We start from the raw sequence: 23,208 nt of genomic DNA, 5'->3' as shown, positions 1-23,208 counted from the left end.
GTTGCGTGCGAGCGGTTAGTTCGCGGTGATCGCGGTTTTCTCTCTCTCTCTCATATTGCGTAGATTGTCATTCGCGCAAGCGTGCGCAAGACTCTCGGCAAAACCCCCGTATAATTAAGTTACATAAATAAAGTGAACGTTAGCCTTTATTTGATCTAGTCATCATTATTGTGTCTTTCCTTTGTCCGGAGGTCGCGTCTATATTTGTTTGTTTTGATTCGAATTCGCCGGTAGCGTAGCACGGATCGCGCGGATATCGATAGATGGGAATCGTCAACTTAGGTTCCAGCGGCGGCCGCACGAGCGCTACTAAACAAGGGCGACAGCGCCGCCAAGCGGTGAGTTGGGGGAACCCAACTCGGAATAGTGAAGAGACTCTGCGCAGGCGCACTCCGAGACAAGGTAGGTTGATGTGCTTCGAGCACATAGATAAATAGGCGTCGTCTAGTCTCAATAAAGGTACATTCAAAAGATTATAGACTAAACGGCAGCCTGTTACAGCATTAAATCATTAATATTTTTAATTTGTTTCTTTTTTTCAACAACTAAACGTTTTTGTAATCTATATTTTTGCATTCTAGTATTTTTTGTATTTTTTTTAAATCTATTTAATTCTAATTTCAAACGATTTATTTCGCGCATCAAGGATCTTTTATGCTGTTCACACTTAGCTGAACATAATTTTCTACCACGATACGTAGATTTACAATTTCCTTTGTGTTCATTTATTTCAAAATTTAAATAAGACTCATCTACTTCTACATCATTTATTTAAAAAAAAATTCTTTTCCTGAAGGATATTTAACATCATTACAATTTCTATGCAAATTAAAATTTTCTACATTCTCAAGGATGTTGTGATCTACTGTATCATTATTTTCCGCAGATACTTGAGGTATTTCGCTAATACCTGATATTACAACATCAATCTCCATGGATTGCTGTTCTGTAGAAACCGGTTCTACTTGTTCGTTAAGGACAGTGTCCATGGCTAATTGTCCTGTCAGTTGTTGCTCTGTCTCGTGTACAAGTCCTATTTGAGCTTCAGCTGACTGCCAATGGATCGGCACCGCACGTTTTCGTAAACGCAGCTTTCCATTTACACAAGTTATAAAGTCTTCGTCCAAAAAGTGGTCTATGCAAATTGAAGCGGTCCTTAGCGACGTCGGAGCCCAATACTTCAGTTTGTCGTTGCCTAAGAATATAATTTTTTCAAAATTATTGTTACGGTAACATGTCCGGCATCACATTCTTTATTTCCTTCTCCAAAATAATCCTTTCTATAATAGCAAGTTACTACTTAGTAACACTTTTGCCCAAACTTTTGGGAGTTTAGCACGTCGTTCGTATCGAAGGCAAGAAGTTTGGTTAAATTTATACATATAGAGTCGTATCTTGCTTGGGATCTAGTATGCGACCTCTAGCGGAATAACTTATAACTAATACCTATACATATGAGGTTAAGTCGGCATTTCTTATAGTTGAAGACAAATCTTAATAGTAATTACAATCTCGCTTTTTCAATTTTATTCCTATTGCATCATTATAAATTTTATATTTAATAGCTAGAATATCGGCTAATTTTGAATTTGATTTAAAAAGAAATTATTGCTTATTCCACTATATCTTAATTAGTTAATAATAATTTTAGGACTTAATAATAATAATTTTAGGATTTAAAAAAATTCAACCGAAAAATCAAGTTTATTTTTTATTTTAGACTTTTCAATGGTTTTATAACTCGATGGAAAATTATAAAATAAAGAATATGAATACCATACATGTGACAAGAATTATAGAGTATTTTAATTTTAAATAAATAACTAAAAGATAGAGTGCACAAGTGAAAGAGAGAAATATAAAGAAATTGTATTTTTCATTAAATCAATAAATAAATAAAAGAGAGAGAGAGAGAGAGAGATACAACTTGAGCTTGATAAACTTCATGCAAAGTTGAACGACGGTCGCTCAATTGCGTAACTCATATTGTGAATAATTCGAGATTGCCCAATATCCCCTTTGCTAAATTGTTAAAAATTCTTTGCCACAATCGTAGGAAAATGCATCGAGTTTATGGTCTTCAGAAGAAACAAAAAATTATAATTTAATCGTATAATGATTTTTCGTTTAATTAAGACAAAGATGATATATTAAAAAAATTGTGATAATATGCTCGTGATTACAAACTTGTAAAGTAGTAAAACGTAGTTTCCTGTTCTAGAAGTTACGTGATCATCAGATGCATAATATATAGAATATTTTTTACACAACATAGTTATAAAAATTCTTTTTCATAACCGTGTTGTGCCGTAGTATTTTACATTATACTCAAGGTACAATATATGCATACTGTAGTTATTGTTCGGATTTTCAGGTGTAAGTGTTTTTAGATACGTAAATTTCGAATGCTCTTGATACAAATGTACTTTCGTTATTGGGTGATTCAAAATTTCGTTTATTTTTTTTGAAAAAAATTGTTAATATTTTGTTATTAAATGTTGTTTTTTTTGGATAATTTTATCGTTTTTCGTCTTTTTGGTTCTAATCATTTGCGTTATTTCAAGTGGATTTGTAAATGATAATTACATAATAATTGTTTATTTGCGTTTTCAACGGTTTAAACGATAACAAAAATATGTCTGAGCAAAGATGAGATTCAATTTCTCATATATAAATATATATAATGTAGTATTTGTCAAAAGAGAAATAAACGAACGTTGTAAGTGAATAATACAGCCATCATATATGTGCGACATTTTTATTTTATATTTATTAGACTTAAAACTTGGTTATACAGAGTTTTCATCGGGTAGCGATGAGATATTGCCGTAAGACATTTGTGTACAATCTATATGGCTTTGCCTATGGTGGCAGGTACATTTACAAAAGTGTAAAGTGAACCAAACAGTGTTTTTTTGCGTTCGTGTACTTATTTTCCGTTCCTTTTTGTGCAAAATAAACGCAGTATTAAATTTTTACAAAGAATTCTGTAACAATAAATTTTTTTTGTATGAACCCTGCTATAAAAGTTCCATTGAAAACCATTGAAGAATTTCTGAAAGGTTTTCAATCTTCGATCTGAACACTCCAAATGACCATTGAATATGATTCCTCATCCAACAAGACATGTCAAGATATTAAATACTATTGGTTCCAATAATATAGATTACTATTGATTCCTAATCGAGATTAATCATTATCAATAGAAAAATATACTATTAAAGTAATGGTTTTCAATAGGATTCAATGAAATTTCTCATGTATGTTACCCAATCGATTTCAATGGTAAAATTCGTGGTCAAATCGAAGATTTGAAACCATTCGAATGCGATAATCAATTTGATTGAATTGATATCAATGGTTTGTTATTGCAACATTCAAGTCTCGTATCGTTGAATAATTTTCAATAGTTTTGAATATGAAAGTCCTAACATTTCAATAATATGCAATAGAAAATATCAATCTAATTGAATGGGTATTAATGGTCTTTTATCGCATGATCAACTTTTTTTCTGACGTTGAATAATTTTGAATAGTTTTTAATGTGATGATCACATCAATCCAATATTATGCAATAACAGAAATTAATCTCATTGAATAGGTATGAATAGTTTGTTATTGCTTAATCAAGGATTTTTGTGGCGTTGAATAATTATCAATAGTTTTGAATGTGAAAATTGCAACAACTCAATAATATCCAATAGAAAATATCAATCTTACTGAATGGGTATCAATAGTTTGTTATTGCATAATCAAGGATTTTTGTGGCGTTGAATAATTTTCAATAGTTTTGAATACGAAAGTCGTAACAACTCAATAATATCCAGTAGAAAATATCAATCTAATTGAATGGGGATTAATGGTTTGTTATCGCAGAATCAACTTTTTTTCTGACGTTGAATAATTTTCGATAGTTTTTAATGTGAAAATCACATTAATCCAATATTATGCAATAGCAGAAATTAATCCCATTGAATAAGTATGAATGGTTTACTTGCATTTACCAATCATTAGATTTCATTAAAAAATATTCAATTGAAAATATTTGAAATTTTTTTGTTTGCCTTTCATAAGAAATTATAGAATACTATATCTCATTGAATGCGATTGGGTTATTTTTATATTGACCAATCATTAAGATTAAAAAAAAACTATTAAATGAAATATCGCTAAAGTTACAGTATTGCTTTTGCTCATATTGGCATATATGGAAAACCATTCTATAAAATATTATTGACCAACCGTGTAATTGGATAAAAATTAATATCCATATAATATGATTCAATAAAATATGATTGGACAATTATTGTATCGAAAAATTATTAAAATTCATAGAAAGATATACAATAAAATATCATTGATTAATTATTTTATTGAACTGTGATTGATATTCATTCAATGCAATTGGATAGATTATCATTGAAACCATTCCTATACAAAGTATTATTCAGAAAGATTGAATTCTATTAAATTTAATGGTAAGTTTTACTATTAGTTATGCTTACCATGAAGTATTATTGAAAATCATTCAGTTTCAATCGTCATCGGAACATTGAACCATTCAGTTCATTGATTACCATTGAATATGAATGATCCCGAATAGGAATGAATGGAACTTTTTTAGCAGGGAAGATTTAATTGAAGTTTAGATTCATTAATTGTTTATGCAAGATTGATTAATAATTATTTTTCACTGTTAAAAAAAGTAATTAAGAAATCTGATGTAAGTATGATTTTAATGACGCCTTTATGATTATTAATAACAATTTTTTAACTTTAAAATAATAGAATAGCAATTAGTATTTTGAAATAAATAAATTCTTGATTTTTCACGAATGTTAACTTTCGTTAATTAAACCATTCTTCACTAAACATCGTTAAATGATTTGGAAAGTCAGCCACAAAAATTTAAAAGTAATTAACTTACAATGTAAAACCATAAATCTAATTATATTAACTTATTTATCATCTATGAAAAATCGTTAGAAAAATATAAATAAAAAGTACTCAAGCAAAAGGAAGTCTGACTTAAAAATATCACAGTCAAGCATAGTTCAAACAACGAGAAATTATACTAATTACGCTGACTATATTTCATATTTTAATATTCGCATCATTAATACGTTTGATTTTTAAACGTCGTACGTCAACAAAAGAGCGACGCGTGTGCAATTTTTAATTTATTAATTTTTTTAATCCATTTTTTTAAGATCGTAAGAACGTATCAAATCACAGTCGTTTCACACGTATGATTCCTACTTAAATTGAAAAAACTGCTCTCAACAATCGGAGGAACATACGTGAAACGCGTAAAAATTCTTTTTTAATAAATTTATAATTGACAATCATTATTCATCTTGTCTTCAGTCACCAATTTTTTATTTAAATCTCCTAAACGTAGATATAGCAAATGAGAGAGTGAGAGAGAAAGAGATAGAGGCGCGTTTCGGCCGCTAATCTATTTACACGCTGCGGGGACATCACAATAATACGCGTATACACGCGCGTCGGGGGGAGCGCGTGATTTTCGTGCAAGCTCCCGCGAGCGCGCGTAATCCGGATATAACGATCGCCAACATAAGAGAGAGAGAGAGAGAGAGAAAGAGAGAGAGAGAGAGAGAGACAAAAGGAAATCAATTTTATTAAGTCTAATTAATTTTAACTTACCTGCGTTGTCAATCCATTGCTTGTGGCGGTTTTCCTGAGTCGATGCATCGGGGAAGCGAAAAAGTTGATGACCGCTGAGCCTTGAATTGTTACAACGTCTGTACTCGCAGAAATCGTACGTTTTCGCCATCATGTACGATTGATTGGACGTTCACTTAATCACTTTTCACGCACTGTTATCACTGTTCACTCACTTTTTCCACTTTTCACTCACTATTTTCACATAAAGCACCTTAAGAAAACTATTATCAAGAAAACTTTTATCACAAAACTATTATCAAGAAAAATTTTATCACTGGCCCTTAGTATGCTCACGTAGGTGCCAGAACGACAATGATAGATTCAAGCGCGAATTGACAGCCGATACTCGGTCACATTAATAACCACCAAAACAAAAGAAAAGGGCATTTAAAAAAGGCGGTTAATATGACAATTCAAATTACAATATGAACTGGGAGCTTGAATAACAAGTATTTCTAAAATGTTGAAACATTAAAATGATTAGTATTAATTAATGATAATACATTTGATAGTAAGCTAAATTATGTATAAAAACGAAAACAATCTATTATATCCCTCTTGTAGATGTTTAAAAAATAAAAGACACGTATTTTTTGTTTATTTAATCAATCAAAAACTGGCCGAGAAAGAGCGCGATAAAGCTTTCCGTGACGTCACGATAACATAGCATTTGCATATATCCGAAGAATCGTGGGTACCTTTGGCACGCCGTAACTCAGTCAATTTTCTATTAATCGAAAAAAGAAAAAAATACGTGTCTTTTAATTTTGTAAAATCTACAAGACGGATATAATGGAATTTTTTCGTTTCTTTACATAATTATGCAAATAATCAAAGTAATATTATTAATAAAGGAGAAAATAATTTATAGGAGTGGCGTATACGTGAAATAAGGCAATGGCTGTTAACTGTTATGCGATAGTGTTGTTTAGTTTTCTATATAAACAAAAGTATATTGATATATCTACTGTAACGGTCCAGTCTGATTTGTCTCCTCTGCAGAACGGCAACCCGTCACACGCGAGACAATTAGAGAAAAGCGGTAATTGAGCGTAGGCGCTTTTCACACGTATATGCTAATGTGTTAGGGCAACTCTGCGAAAACATTACCATATAAGGAGCGTGACGTCACGATCGTGGGAAAATTTATTGTTTACAACAGAAAATCGTCAATTATAAAGTTTTTTAAACGAACAAAAGTACCTCTTAGTTAAATTTGTTGCGCTGATCCTGAATTTCGTGTCGATATAACTCTCAAATCAATATTTGTTAGTCAAATCTAATCTACAAGTTAACATCGTTAGTTATTTTGCAATAAACAACAATATTGTTATTTCGAGTATACGATTACAATCTCGACGTATTGAAACAGAAAAGCAAGAATTTGACACTATGATAACCTATTATTCACAGAGTTATCAATAAATAAACAATTTATAATTTTTTTAAACAATTAAAACAACACTGTTAGATAGCAAATCGATCACACGTATCTGTAAAATTGATGATTATGATTGTCACTAATTTGCTGATTTTTAAACTGCTAAAAAAGAAATTTGCAAATCTGTTTTTTAATTATTATTCAAAATTAGAGAGCAACACTAATCATCTTTTATATGGATAACAATCTTCTAACCACAAGCGATTTTTCCATGTAAAAATTTTCCATAATTTTATTGTAAAAATGGCGTAATTTGATTATTAAATTGTATAGCTTATAACTCTAAGAGGCGATTTTTCCTCGAGATGCAATTTATGTTAAAAAATTCATCTTTTCCAGTTTAATTTTTTAAATCGCATAATTGTAATTTCGATCGAGCCATTTTGCGATAAAACGTATACAAAATTTGCGTCAATGACAAAAATAGCGTTGTAGGAGCTACCAAGCGTAGAAAGGAGCCCATTTCGCATGTATAAATTCGCTCGTCGTTGCGGCAAGAGGACTCACTTTCCTACCTTGCTTAGCAGCGCGAGTACTATGTAGAAATAAAGCCTCAGCTATTTCCTGAGACGAATTTCTTTTCAGTGGTTAGCCTGTTGAACTCCTTTCCTTCTGATCTCTAAGAGCTCAACTCATGAGACTATCTCTCTCATGAGAAAAAAGCAGCCTTAGAGATCTTCCCTCCTGAAACATATTTATTGTTGAGAAGTCAAATTGAGCGGTGATCGCGGCGCTGTCGGGCCTCTCCCCGATAGATGCGATTGCTATCAATTGCACTTCGAAGCAGCTCATCGAGTTGGCAAGCCTCGTGGTTTGCCACTCGAAAGATTTTCTTTTGTTATTTAGATTGCGCGCGTGTCAACTTCTTGCTTTTCTCGGAGACGTAATTGCGAATTTAATGTAAAGAGTCCGAACTATTATTTTAATAACGCGAGATACATCCAAACGTTACACTACGTTACCCATTTATATTATTTGGATGTAACATCTGTATATGTATACTATAAAAGCTACAATTTATTAAGCTTAACTTTATATGTATACTATAAAAGCTATAATTTATGAAGTTGCTTATTAAATTGATTTGTTTATTAAATCATTAATATTAACGCGTGTATTATGTTAAAGCACGCAGATTAACAGAAAAATGCTCGATTTGCAAAGTATCAATTCTAGTAATTATCGAAACGCTATTGACTATAAAAAGACGTGTGATCTTTAAAATATTAACGTCAATGTCAGATGCTTTCTACGTTCGAAATTTGAAGTCAAAACACACGTACCAATGTATTCTCTGGACATAAAATCAATATTATAACCGTTCAAGAAATAAATATTATTTCTCATTACGATTATGTACCTGAAAAAGATCAGTCGGTAGTATAAATTTACACTTTTGTGTGATAATACCCTGTCATAAGGAATTGCATCCTCATACCCAGATAATTAATAAGAGCTGTATAAATAGACATGAGTTATTTTCTGAAATAACCGTTATAAATTATATCTAAAAAAAAGTTAAAACCAAAGGAAAAACATAACATTAAGTAGGAATTGAACCCAACTCGAGACGTCGGTCTAACTTCATACTTAATGAAGTTAGAATTTATATTGAAATTATAAATATAAAAATTAATCTCGTCATCATACAAATTAATTGTGAGTTAATTGTGAGAAAAAAAAAATTTTATCTATGGTATCTACGTGGACTGGAACCCGGGACGACAAAAATGAAACCAAGCAGCACGCGTTAGCCATCTCGGCTATCAACGCACTAGGATCGTGTAGTACGAAAAATACATATGTTCATAGAAATGTACGAGGGTTTGTGATTAAAAAAGGGGCTTAAGTTGTAGATACTTGCTGTAATAATTAAGATATTTCGATATATTTAATTATGCACAATAAAAAAAAATTGCATCGAGTGGGAATCGAAGCCTCTATTCTGGTCGAAGAGAAAAGATTTGCCGAGACGAAATTCTCTTTGAGTGCTCAAACTCGCACTCTTGCTTCGTCCCGCCCATCGGCTAACGTGATTAGTCAGACGCACATTCTCTTCTTCTCCTCTGTATATTAGACGCCCGTTTGGTATTCCCCTCTCGCGCCGAACGAAAATGTGCGTCAGCTTCGGTGCTTTGGCCACTACGGGGCGCTCGAACCAGTAACATTTGTCGGGCACGCTCGGAAGCATTGCCGTCAGCAATCTCCCTACTAATCTCTGGTTCTGTTCTGTTCTGTTAGTATTTGTTAGCTCTGGTGTCGACTCACAGTATAGCGAGCTGCATCCCATACGGCCATCAACTGACTTGATGCGTTTGCGCGCGTGATTTAAATTCGCATTTTATTTGGGTAGAGCAAAGCAAAGGAAAAGAAAAGGCAAGTAAGTAAGTAAGTAAGCATCAAATGTGTTGAAGAAAGGCGAGAATAGATGAACTGACCATAGAGGTAGAAGTAAATATTATTTAATAGAGAAAGTTAAGAAAAAATTAAAGAAATATTTCTGAATTTTTAAGGAATTTACATAGAAGGTCAATGACATGCGGTTTAGGATGTGCAAGAAATTGGGAGATGGTATAAGGGGGATAGATTTTCAATTTGTTAAGTTTAAGTAGTAATATTTTACGTTGTTCGGCAAAGCGTTCACATGACCAAAAGACATGATTAAGATCTTCTACGTCTGATTCACAGGCACAAATGGGGGAATCTACCAATAAGTGATTTCTGTAAAGACTAAAAGCTAAATTATAATGATTTGTTCTCATACGAGTGATGGAAACTATCTGTGTTCTACAATGATAATTATTAAAAAACCAAGGTTTTGAAGCTTTATTAAAGTAATTTTGGAAATATTGTAACCCATTGTTAGTATCGGTGTTCAATAGATATTCAAAGAAGCGATCTTTACAGCCCTCATTGGTGAACTGTTGGAAGCCGGCGTATGGCAAGAGAAGGGATGGGGAAAAACCTGCACCTATCGCTTTTTTAGCAGAGTCATTTACTATTTCATTACCAGAGATACCTTTATGGCTTGGGACCCAAGCAAGGATGACCTCTTGATTATTTTCTAGTAGTCCTAAAAGTCGAAGTTTTATTCTAAAAATATAAATGTGAGATGACTCGACCATGCATCTATTTTGTGAGATGGACGTAAGACAGCTTAACGAATCAGTAAAAATTATGGTTTTGTTTATTTTTTTTTAAATGATGAGTTCGAGTGTCAGCTGGATTGTAAAAGCTTCGGCTGAGAATATAGAAGCATGAGAGTCTATCCTAAATTGTAAATTAACATTAAGAGGTTCAGGACTATAAATTGCTAATCCGACATAAAGCCCAGGACCTTTTCTTGATCCATTAGTATAAAAAGGGGTATGAGAGTTTAGAAGGTCATGAAATTGTATATTGAATTCATTGTCGGGATTGTCAGCCTTAGCAATAATAGAACCTTTATCAAAGATAATGTATGGTTGGACTTGTTGAGCTTTAAGAGAGAAAACGTAGCAAGGAGGGATGGGGCTTGAATATAACTTATTTCGGAATGGTTTTAGTTTTAAGTATGCAGTAAGAAGAGGAAAAGTGCATAGATATTTAGGGGAGCTATTGTTTGTACAATCAGCTAACTGACAAATAGCAGTAATAGATGGATGGTTGGTGATTAAGAGCGAGCGGAGAATATAGTTAAAGGAGAGTTTATTTTGTCTCAGATGTACGGGATGAATTCGAGATTCAGCATAGACAATCCTGTAGGGGGTTGAATTTCTCATACCTAAGAGCACGTCTTTGAATAATGTTAATTTTTTTGAAAAAATTCGATGAGCTACGGGGAATGCAACAAAGTCTATAATCAATAGTAGCAGAAATAATTGCATTGTAAATCAATAGGAGCGATCTAGGATGACCACCCACCAAGTGGTGCGCAGCGATCTGATCATACTTATGCCTAAGGTGGTTTTTCCAATCAAATAATTTAGATGAGCAGTCCACGAAAGGCTTTTGTCTAACGTCATTCCTAGAAACTTAGCGCTGGATAAGACCGGTATTTTTGTTAAGTTTATTGTTAATGATAAGTCTGAGAGATCTTCGATTTTGTTGGTGTAAATGACTATTTTGGTTTTTTCAAGCGATAAGGATAGACCAATTTTTTTGAGAAATATATTGATTCTGGATAAATTACGTTCTAAGATCTTCAGGGCAATATTAGGATCGGGGGCGGTTGCAATTAATGCACATCGTCAGCATATTGAAGGCACTCACAGTTTGTAAGAATAAGAATAAGTTGGCTAACACTAATACTATATAAAGTTGGACTGGAAACGCTACCTTGCGGAACGCCTTTCCTTGTTAAGAAGGGACCAATAATCTTTCCATTAGTTTTAAAGTAGATGCGCCTTTCTGATGTGAGGTTAAAATAAAATTTACATAATAACTTTGGAATGCCTATATAACTCAGTAGATGAACTAGAGAGGTAGGATCGACATCGTCGAAAGCCGATTTAATGTCTAGATATGCTACAGCAGTGTAAAGACTTCTTGCAAAGCCAGTATAGATTTTGGTGGTTAGGATAGATAAATTGTCTAAGCAGGATTTTGATTTACGGAAACCAAATTGCGAAAGTGGAAGCTTGACATTATGTTCAAGCCACTACGATAAGCGGGTGAGAATCATTTTCTCGAAAAGTTTTAAAGGGGTCGAGGGGAGAGAAATTGGTCTGAACTTGTTATTAGTCGATTTGGGGATAAAAAAGATTAAGTATTCTTTCCACGCTTGAGGAAAGTTGTGCGAAAAATAAATTTCATTGAAGGAATTTAATAACTCTTCAGTTACGTTGTCAGGTATATTAGATAGTATACGATAATCTATCTTATCGAGGCCTGGGGCAGAGTCTAGCCTATGTGAGCATGATTTTATTGCAGATTTGATCTCCAGAAGAGTAAATGGTTTATTAAAATGATCATTAGTTGAATCATCATCAATAAAAAATTGAGAAAAGTCGTTAGGAGTACAAGAACTTGGACAGATTGAATATATCATGGTTTCTTGAACTTGAATATTTTTGATATTGGTATGAGCTTGGTTTGCTCCTAAAGAGCGGTGTCGGAATTTTTTAATAGTTTGAAATATGGTTGCAATTGGGGTTGATGGGTTTATTGTTTCACAGAATTTTAAGAAGGTCGAGGCTTTTGCCTGTTTGAAAACCTATTTAGCGTGTCTTTCTACAGTTATAAGTTCGTTAATTAATCTCGGGTCATGACGAAAGTTCTTTAATGCGTCTTTTCTTAATTTATTGGTTTCATCACACTCAGTATCTCACCAAGGAGCATTGGGATTTCTAGTGCATGGTTTCTTTCTTTTATTGCCTTGTTTCGAATGTGATGGTCGACGAGGAAAGAATACGTGTTCAACGACTTGTTGAATAGTGTTTATGATATGATCATAGTTATCCGAGATGTTCTTGGAGGTAAAATCAAAAGCTATGTTTTCTAGATAATTACTGAAGGGTAGCCAGTTAGATATGTTTTTAAATTTTCTAAGGTTATATCTTAAATTTGGTGATGATTGTGGGGAGGGATGTGGGATACCGATGTTAATGAGCAGAGATAATGATCACTGCCAAGGATATCATCGCTGACAGACCATTCGCAAAGATTAAATAATTGCGGTGATATGAAGGAAAGATCTAAATGGGTAGGATTGTTTGGATTTTTCTTATTGATAAAGGTTCGAGATCCATCATTGAGAAGGAGAAGGTTATTGTCTATGACTGTATCATAGAGACTACATCCTATATTATCAGTGGTTGTACTTGCCCAAGAGACAGGAGAGTCAGCAACCTTATTCCACCATTCAAAATTTTCTGAATCTCATCTATCGTCCTCCCCCTTACTCTACGTAATTGACAGCGTCATCTTACTAGAGGGCCGGAAACGAATTACCAACGGAATGTGCGGTCGGTACATACGCTGATAAAAAACATCCAATAGGTTTTATTCAAATTTATTGAGTTTTAATAAATTCTAACCGTTTTTAATCAGTTTTTATATACTCATTGCAATCAACGAGTAATAATCTAACTTCAATAAGTTAGATTATTTTTAATCGAATTTAATAGCAACCAGGACAAATGTGCAAAATTATAATTAATTTCATTTTTATTCCATCACATTTAATATCTCCTTCAATAGTATTTTGGTTGATCATATCATATTTAATATTTAATGTTTTTTAATAGCACAGGTATACAAATAACCCATTAAGGCCCAAATGTCCTAAATTTTCAACGAATCTTCATGCAGTTATTTTTCATATTATCTGCACCAAAAAAATTTCCAACACATCATATCCGACGTAAAATTTGATGTTCTTTCAGAATATGGCTTCAGAATTTGTCTAAAGTCACTGCTAAAAAAGTTATAATTAAATATTTGCAAAAGAAAGCGATTTTTTTAACTTAAAAAGATTTTTTATTCAAAATTTTTTTAAGCAATTGATAAAAATACATATCTTTTTACAGCTAGAAACGTGTCCTCGAGTCCTAAATTTTAAGACATATGGGGTACAAAATCGAAAATCCAACATGGCGGTTCTCAAAATGGCGTCCGATTTTTTTGAAAAATTTCAGGATGCTATAACTTGAAAACTATGAGCTTTTCTGAAAAAATGCTTAGAATGAAAAGTTCTTAGAATTCATCACGAAATACACTGGAATTTTTTCAGATTTTTTTTCATGAAATTTTGAAAATTTTTTTTTTTGGATTTTTGAAAATTTTTAAAAATTTATAAAAAATTCTGGAAAAATTCCAGTGTATTTTTTGATGAATTCTAAGTATTTTTTGTTCTTTCTAATTTTTTCCAGAAGTTGATAGTTTTCGAGAAAAAAAATCATAAACATGTTATATACATGCATATATATAACATGTTTATGATTTTTGCATACGGATATGATGTGTTGGAAATTTTTTTTGGTGCAGATAATATGAAAAATAACTGTATGAAGATTCGTTGAAAATTTAGGACATTTGGGCCTTAATGGGATAATAGGTCATTTTCTGTATCAAAAGCCAGCTATGGTATTTCCGAATGATTTTGGTTCGTTGAATTCAAATTTGGCCTCAGAATTGTTCCATCACGTCAGGTTTTTGAAATATCCTAACCTAAAATTGTAAAAAGCACTGTTTTTTTTATTTATTTGGAGTTATATAGCATCGTAAATAAATTTTATAACAGAAAACTATTTAAAGCATCTTAAAGTAAAAATCCTTTCCTTTAAAATGCCGTTAAGTATGTCTAAATATCTTTTTTTTCCGCCAAGGTATCGCATTTTGAAATTTTAATATTTATGAATTTCTCAAAATTCAAAAATCCATTAACCCATTAAGTCCTTAAGTGGACGATTTTCTTTTACTCTTTTCAATTAATCTTTGATTAGGAATAGAAATCAGAAATAAACATTTCTGACGTAAAATTGTCTGAACGTTCGATCTATGATGTTAGAGTTTTGTAACAATGCGTGGGTTTGCGTGTCCGTTGATTTAAAATTCCTGATAAGCGACCCAAAAACCACTGAGTAACAATGTTCGAGTAAATTCACTGAACAGAAAAATTCGTGCAACAAAGGGTTCTAATGGATTTTTTAATTTTGAGAAATTCATGAATATAAAAATTTCAAAATGCGTTATCTCGGTGAAAAAAAAAGATATTTTGGCAAACTCAGCGGCATTGAAAAGGGGATGATTTGTACTTTAAGATACTTGAAATAATTTTTTGTGAAAAAATTTATTTACGATGCTATATAACCTCAAATGTGCCAAAAAACAGTGTTTTTTTACACTTTTACGGTTAGGATATCTCAAAAACCTGACGTAATAGAACAATTCTGAGGCTAAATTTGGATTCAACGCACGAAAATCCTTTGGAAATACTACAGCTTGCTTGTGATATAAAATCTTGTATACCTGTGTAGTTTTTTTATTGAATACGTCATTGAATCACCTGTAATCTAGTCATTTTCAATATGATCTAATAAACTGATAGAATTAAATTTCAATTGATATCTTATCGTATACTTTTTAATATTTTCTTATATTTTTACATTAAAAATACTACTGAAGAATGTTTAGTTAAATACATTCAAATATATATACCCTGTTGAAAGAAATCACGTGATTAATCATGTGCAAAATCACGTGCAATTTTTACGTGATTAATCACGTGATTTCGCACGTGATATCACAAAATAGTACATTAGGATACAAGTGCGGGAAAGTAGATTCTTGTCTCGTGTGGCATTTACGCCCGAGCGAACGAGACGAGAAACTCTTTCCCGAAAATGTGCCGTACCGTATTTTTTGATACGACGTGTGGAAAGTGCGATTTATGAGGTCTGTTCAGAAAGTATCGGGCCTACGTTTTCATCTTCGCACCATAGTGTTCGAGCGACCTCTACCGGACAGAAACGTCAACAGTAAAGGCTCACGAATCTATTGGTTACTTACTGACACCTGCCGGACGTATAGTTCATGCGCAGGGTGTCTTTGTTTACAGTGCCTTTTTCGCGTTCGTCGGATTTTGATATTGTCAAAAATCACTGAAAAATAAGATCAACGAATTTGCATCAAATTTTGCTTTCAACTCGAAAAAACGAGTTCGGAAACTATTGAAATGATGCAAAAGGCCTTCGGAAGCGATGGTCGGTTCGGAAGGAAGGATGGTCGCACTTCTGTCGATAGTGATTCTTGTTCCGGCCGACCTTCGACGACAAAAACCGCAGAAATATTGAGCGGATGCGACTTGCAATCGAACAAGATCCTCGTATAACTGTGCGAGAACTAGAAGAAGAGCTTGGAATACCAAAAACTATCATTTCAGAAATTTTAACCGAAAATTTAGGAATGAAACGCGTGTGTGCGAAATTCATCCCAAAATTGCTCACAGCAGAGCAGAAGAATACTATTCGCTTAGAAATCGCTCTGGACAATCTGGAAATGGTCAATAATGATGATAATGTGCTTAGAAAAGTTATTACAGGTGATGAATCATGAGTTTATGGTTATGATCCTGAAACAAAACAACAATCTTCACAGTGGAAGCATTCTGAATCGCCAAGACCAAAAAAAGCACGTCAAAGTTGGAGCAATGTTAAGTTAATGTTGATTGTTTTTTTCGATTGTAAAGGTGTTGTACATCACGAATATGCACCAAGAGGTCAGACAATCAATAAAGAATACTACGTTCAAATTTTGAAACGTTTGCGTAATGCAGTAAGAAGAAAACGGCCGCAGTTTTGGGAAAGTGGTGACTGGTTTCTCCATCACGATAATACGACAGCGCATTCATCCAATCTTGTGCAGCAGTTTTTGAGCAAACACAATATCGCATTGCTTCGACAACCTCCATACAGTCCCGACATAGTCCCTTGTGACTTTTGACTGTTTCCAAAACTAAAAAGCCACTCAAAGGACACCGATTCGATGACAAAACAACGGTTGAAAACAATGCGACGAGTGTACTTAAGGCTATCGCTAAAAGTGAGTTCCAGGACTGTTTTGAAAAGTGGAAACATCGATGGAACCGTGTTATTCAATCAAGTGGGGATTACTTTGAAGAATACCACCCACCAGATGATAAAGAATAACCCTAGCACGAAAATATAAAGGTAGGCTCGATACTTCCTGGACAGACCTCGTACAACCCACGTTTTTTGCCGAGCGTGCTGGGAAAACGCACTTTGCGCACGGAATGTTGAAAATAATTTATTCGTCAGAAAGGCTGATGAACACGTGATATCATGTGGTTAATCTAATGATTTCACATGATCTCACAAAACTATGTAGGACAATGAGACATAGTTTTCCGACGTGATGTCTGATGAATTCATATAATATCCTAATGTTAAATGGTACTGAAAGGATTATCGTATATCACGTGATATCTTGTGATATCACGTACATAAGGTATATCAGATTGGCCTACATTAATAATGACAGAAATTTTTGAGTTCATAAGAATGTTTAGAAGTTTAAAAGACCAAAAAAATAACGATATATAGAACCGTTTAATGATGAATGACAATGTTTATTAAACACAAAAGGATTAGTTACAGAAAGTTATAAACTTACGTAATGCTCTAAAAATAAAGAACATTTCTACAATAAATCAGTTTTTAGTCTAAATAATATCCACTTTTTTTTCAGACAAAAAAAATGTTTTTACTTAAGGGGACTACCTGGGGTTAACCTGTTAAAGGCTGAAAATGGTATATACGGTACACTGGTATTTGAATGTCTGTAACTCACGCTGTCGGCTACTAAAAAAATTGAAAGAAATATGTTTCAAAAGCTCAAAACTTGCCTTTTCCGATGGTACCCTGCTATAAAAGTTCCATTGAAAACCATTGAAGAATTTCTGAATGGTTTTCAATCTTCGATCTGAACACTCCAAATGACCATTGAATATGATTCCTCATCCAACAAGAAATGTCAATATATTAAATACTATTGGTTCCAATAATATAGATTACTATTGATTCCTAATCGAGATTAATCATTATCAATAGAAAAATATACTATTAAAGTAATGGTTTTCAATAGGATTCAATGAAATTTCTCATGTATGTTACCCAATCGATTTCAATGGTAAAATTCGTGGTCAAATCGAAGATTTGAAACCATTCGAATGCGATAATCAATTTGATTGAATTGATATCAATGGTTTGTTATTGCAACATTCAAGTCTCGTATCGTTGAATAATTTTCAATAGTTTTGAATATGAAAGTCCTAACATTTCAATAATATACGGAGTTTTTTCATTCATGACCTATATAAAATTATAATATCCAAAGCATAAGATACGATTCTTCAATTATAGTATCGAACAACTATTCAAATTTATAAAAAATCATTCAATTATGGAAATTTTTTCTTTCATCATCTAATGAAAAATTATAGAATAAAATTATATTTGATAAGTTTGTAGAATGAAGGATTATTCAAAACTATACAAACAACTTCTCAATAGAATACGATTGAGTTTTACTTGCATTTACCAATCATTAGATTTCATTAAAAAATATTCAATTGAAAATATTTGAAATTTTTTTGTTTGCCTTTCATAAGAAATTATAGAATACTATACCTCATTGAATGCGATTGGGTTATTTTTATATTGACCAATCATTAAGATTAAAAAAAAACTATTAAATGAAATATCGCTAAAGTTACAGTATTGCTTTTGCTCATATTGGCATATATGGAAAACCATTCTATAAAATATTATTGACCAACCGTGTAATTGGATAAAAATTAATATCCATATAATATGATTCAATAAAATATGATTGGACAATTATTGTATCGAAAAATTATTAAAATTCATAGAAAGATATACAATAAAATATCATTGATTAATTATTTTATTGAACTGTGATTGATATTCATTCAATGCAATTGGATAGATTATCATTGAAACCATTCCTATACAAAGTATTATTCAGAAAGATTGAATTCTATTAAATTTAATGGTAAGTTTTACTATTAGTTATGCTTACCATGAAGTATTATTGAAAATCATTCAGTTTCAATCGTCATCGGAACATTGAACCATTCAGTTCATTGATTACCATTGAATATGAATGATCCCGAATAGGAATGAATGGAACTTTTTTAGCAGGGTATACAGGGTGTTCCAGACCACCCGTACACCCCCTCTAGAATCCAAAATAATGGATTAATCAAAAACTGCTTCAGACAAAAGTTGCTGGGCTTCGAGGGGGACATATCCGTACGACCTTGGCTTTGACCTTGGAGGTCATGTTCAAGGTCATTTCAAGGTCAACTTTGTTTTTTTAAATAGGAACCCCCATTTTTGACCCCGAATTCGGAAAGAGCGGGAAATTTTACGTCTAAAACGGTATTTTTAAATTTTTTTTCATGGCCTTGAGAAGGTCGATTTAAGGTCAAATGCTTGAAAAACTGCCTAAAAGCGTTTTTTTAATTTTTAAGATATCGAAAAATGACCTCTACAAAATTTGTTCAGAACAGAGTGGGCCACCCAATGCACCAAAAACCTTTGACCTTTAACCTTATTTTGAAGGTCATTTCAAGGTCGAAGTGTTTTTTGTAATGGAAACCCCTCTTTTTGACCCCGGATTCGCACAAAGCGCGAAATCCGACGTTTGGATAAGGTATTATGTTGAGTTTCGATTGATCCACGACGTTCATCGCTAAGGTCATGTGAAATTTAGATCTAATATTATTCGCGAAACATTTACAAAATGTTTCGAGCTAAATTTATTAAATTCTACTGGGAGCATGTTACAGTGACCTTATCTTTGACCTTCAAGATCATTTGAAGGTTATTTCAAGGTCACCTTTGATTGTTTGAATAATAAAGTAACGGGTTATCCAAACCGAAAGTCAAGTTGTTTTAAATGAGGAGCAAGCAGAGACAGTTTTTTTGCCGGATAAGTTTTTTCCACTCACTGCGTATTGAATGTTTCAATCTCCCTACTAATCTCTGTTACCAGTGAGTGAGTGCTAGAGGAAGCATCAAAGAAGAAAATTTTGAAGAAGTCAGCCAAAATTCAATTAAGAAGTCACCCAACTTCATCCAGAAGAGAGAGAAAGAGGTCAAAGAGCAGAGAGAGCGCAGCCTTAATCATAAGTAATTAAATAAAATAAAAGTAAGTAAAACATTATATCTGGCTATCCTTTTCTTTCTTTAAGCAATCCGTTTTTTTTAAATTCATTAAGCGTGAGTCTGGTGAATTTTCATTAAAGTCCCTTAAGAACACATTAAGCATGAGTCTGGTGTGTTCGTAATAACATTTGGTTATTACATACCGCGCTAGCATACAGTTTTCTCCACGCAACAATATTGATCGTCCCGGCTTATATGTTACACGATAGCCAAATCAGAGCAACCCTGAGTTTACACTTACTCCAAGCGTACCTGAGAGTGACCCCGACGTCACAGTAACTTTTAAGCGGCGCGGTTGTCTTATTGAGAAATATCCCAGATCTTGCTGAAATATTCTTCTAAGACTTAAATTTTTCGCGTTTCGAATTGTTAAGCTAGGAGTGATAGGAAGAGGAAATTAGATAGTAAAGAAAAATTTGGTTTTAACTTACTTTTTTTTATTCAACGTGGCTTTCTGGTACTTGGAAAGCTCGTGTTTTACTTACTGGACCTAAGTTGAGTTGGAACTGGGGCTAGAACTAGATAGCGCTTTTTTCGCTTGTGCACATCTTTTTAAAGCCTGGAGGTGGTTAGAGGAAAATCCCTCTCTCAGTCCCTCAAAATTCAGGAAGAAAAGAAATGGCAGCAGATTTTAATTGGCTGACGTTAGAATTTTATCTTATAATTAATAGTTTATTTATGATATAAATTTTTATTAATTATTCTTAATAGAGCGTCTTACATAATATCTAAATATAATTCATGCGAAAATCTTAAATTCTACGTGTTTGTAATTTGTAACTTAAGTAATTAACTAAATTCGTTGTTTAAATAATATGGAATGAGAAGGGAAAAATTGTGCATTATTCATGGGTCGTACTAGAGTCGTTTACATAAAACTTGGTATATTCCCAATTTAAATAAAGCATAGAGTGTAAACTATCTAATTAATTTATTGTTTGGATATTGTGTTTTCGAGTTTTGTTGGCCCTTTGATTTACTTAATTTCTGCACAAATAATTTTAAACCTTGAACATAAAAAAAATTTTTAAAAAGTTATAATTGTTATTTTATTTATTGAAATGAATTTTGTTTATTACAGACACAATTTTAACTTATGTCGCATAATGGACTAATATACTCCTGTTCATTAATGTAATTATTTCTTGAATATTTATTAAGTTTTCTAACTTATTTAGGAAAAACAGTTTCAAACCTTTCGGATATTTTCGTTAATTGTACTGAAATTATGTGTCCGTACAAAAAACATGCGGGAGGTTTCAGGGAGTTGCGAATTTTTCCTATCACTCTGTAATTTTTTTAAATCATTTATTTAAAAATTATTGTCGAATTTTCTTTCCTATGATAAATTTTCTTGGCTTTTAAGAGTGGAAACTCTTAGGAAAAATCGTGTAACAGGATGTAGTGTAACGGGGTGGATTAGCTGGTACAATTTGGGTTTATTAAAGAACAAACTGTCACGATGCAGAGCTAACCGCCGTTCCGTTAATTACGTATGAGTATACGAGTATTCACTTTTACGTTTGATACTTTCGTTCCGATGTCTTCTTTTCTAACAGTTGAACTCACCTTAGGTCGCTTGATTTGTGACATTCGATCTATCTTAGATGTGAGTGACCTAATATTTACTCCAACTATTCCCTAGATGAAATCGGTTTAAAAAAATAACCGGTGACTGATCCGTTAAACTAAATTAAAGCGAAATTACGTAATGCGGCGAATAAAATTAAGATCGTTTATCACTAAATAACTACAGTCTTCGTTGGGCCGAAAGACTTGCGAACGCGTATAGGATTCACAATTTTTCTATTATACGGGGAGAGAGAGAGGGAGAGGGAGAGAGAGAGAGAGAGAGAGAGAGAATTCAAAATTCTACTGTGAAAAGTAATGTGCGGCGTGAATGCACAAACGGTCGCGATTAACAAAATACTTTTGCAAGTATTTTGTTGCGCAGAAAAAGGGAGGTACACCTACCCTGCGGTGCAATTACGGTGATCAGCTGTAATTGTTGTTGCAAACGAATTCTTCCCTTGGAAAGGCTGCGCTGGTTCTCCTCGCTACCAAATCAACTGCTGCTGCACAGTGCTGCTGTTTCGCTGCTGCTATGATTCGCTACGGCTTTTAACGCACCTAGCTACACTCACGCACGAATCAAAACCAGAAAACTTTTGATCGGCAAACGGCGAAAACATAATAGAAAACTTTTGGCCGTTCTATCGACAACAGCTGTGGCTTAACTGAACTTTGAACTCTCGCGCGCCTCCTCCCTCTCTTAGACGTTCGCTCTAGTATCGCGAGTGCTACTATATCGCGAACGTATCGATTGATCGAATCGACCACCGTTACAGTAGATAAAATTCCGGACCTCCTTGCTCTATAGCTAAACCTACTCATAAAAAAATTTACGACTTTTCAGAATAAAATCAGAACGTGAGCGACAAAAGGAGCATTTTTTTCGACTTTGAAATCTGTCTCTCTTTATTTCTTCTTATATTCACTTCACACACAAATGCTCTTATATTCAATTCTAAATTGAAACCTAAGTTACATGTTAGACGCATACAAAAAAACATTTTAGCTAAATTAAACGGTCCTACGTTACACCCCCCCCCCCACTTAACCCGTTTCGGCCGAAAGGGCCACTCGCGATAGACTAGTCTTCGGGATCTCATAATTGATTCCACAGTAGTCAGAAAAAATTGACACAGACATATTTTGAAAGCTTAAAATAAGCCCTTTCCAATAATAAACTTAAAGTTGCAAAAAATTATTGTTATTTATGCAAAAATGGTGATTAAACTAAAAAAAAGCATGATTTTCACTCTTTCTTTTTTTTCCAATCTAATTTTCAAAGCCTTTTGCATTGGAAATCGAGCGGGAATCGATGGAATAAATGTCTGAACTTTAAGAATCCATGGTTCAAAGATCAATGTTTTGCCTTGGTATTTTTAAAATGGCGCCCGAAATGGAAATTTATTTTATATAATTCATGATTTTTTTACTCGAAAACTACGATATTATGGAAAAAGTTCCAAGAGATAAAAAGTTCTTAAAATCGGTCATAGAATGCGCCTGAATTTTTTGAAGAATTTAGAAAAAAAATTATGTTTATGCCAATTGCAACTTTTTGCAAAATCAAAAAATTGTTCAAATCGCTTCTAAAAAATTAACATGTAGTATATGACAAATTCTAAAAATATGTTATTCTTGTCAATTTTTTTGTTTGGTTGATTGTTGTCAACAAAATAAATATCAAATTTCAAAGTAGTGTCATAAAAAAATCAATCGTCTGTCTGCCGTAATCAAACTTTACGTTGCTCAACTATCACCACCGTGGAAGTCGACGAATATAGATAGTCTTTTTTCTTTTTTTTTTACGTTTTTGTG

Source organism: Phymastichus coffea, unplaced genomic scaffold (assembly GCF_024137745.1).
Source record: "Phymastichus coffea isolate CEN01 unplaced genomic scaffold, Cenicafe_Pcof_1.1 PCOF00041, whole genome shotgun sequence".
Classification (NCBI taxonomy): domain Eukaryota; kingdom Metazoa; phylum Arthropoda; class Insecta; order Hymenoptera; family Eulophidae; genus Phymastichus; species Phymastichus coffea.
Note: the sequence above shows the minus strand (reverse complement) of the source record.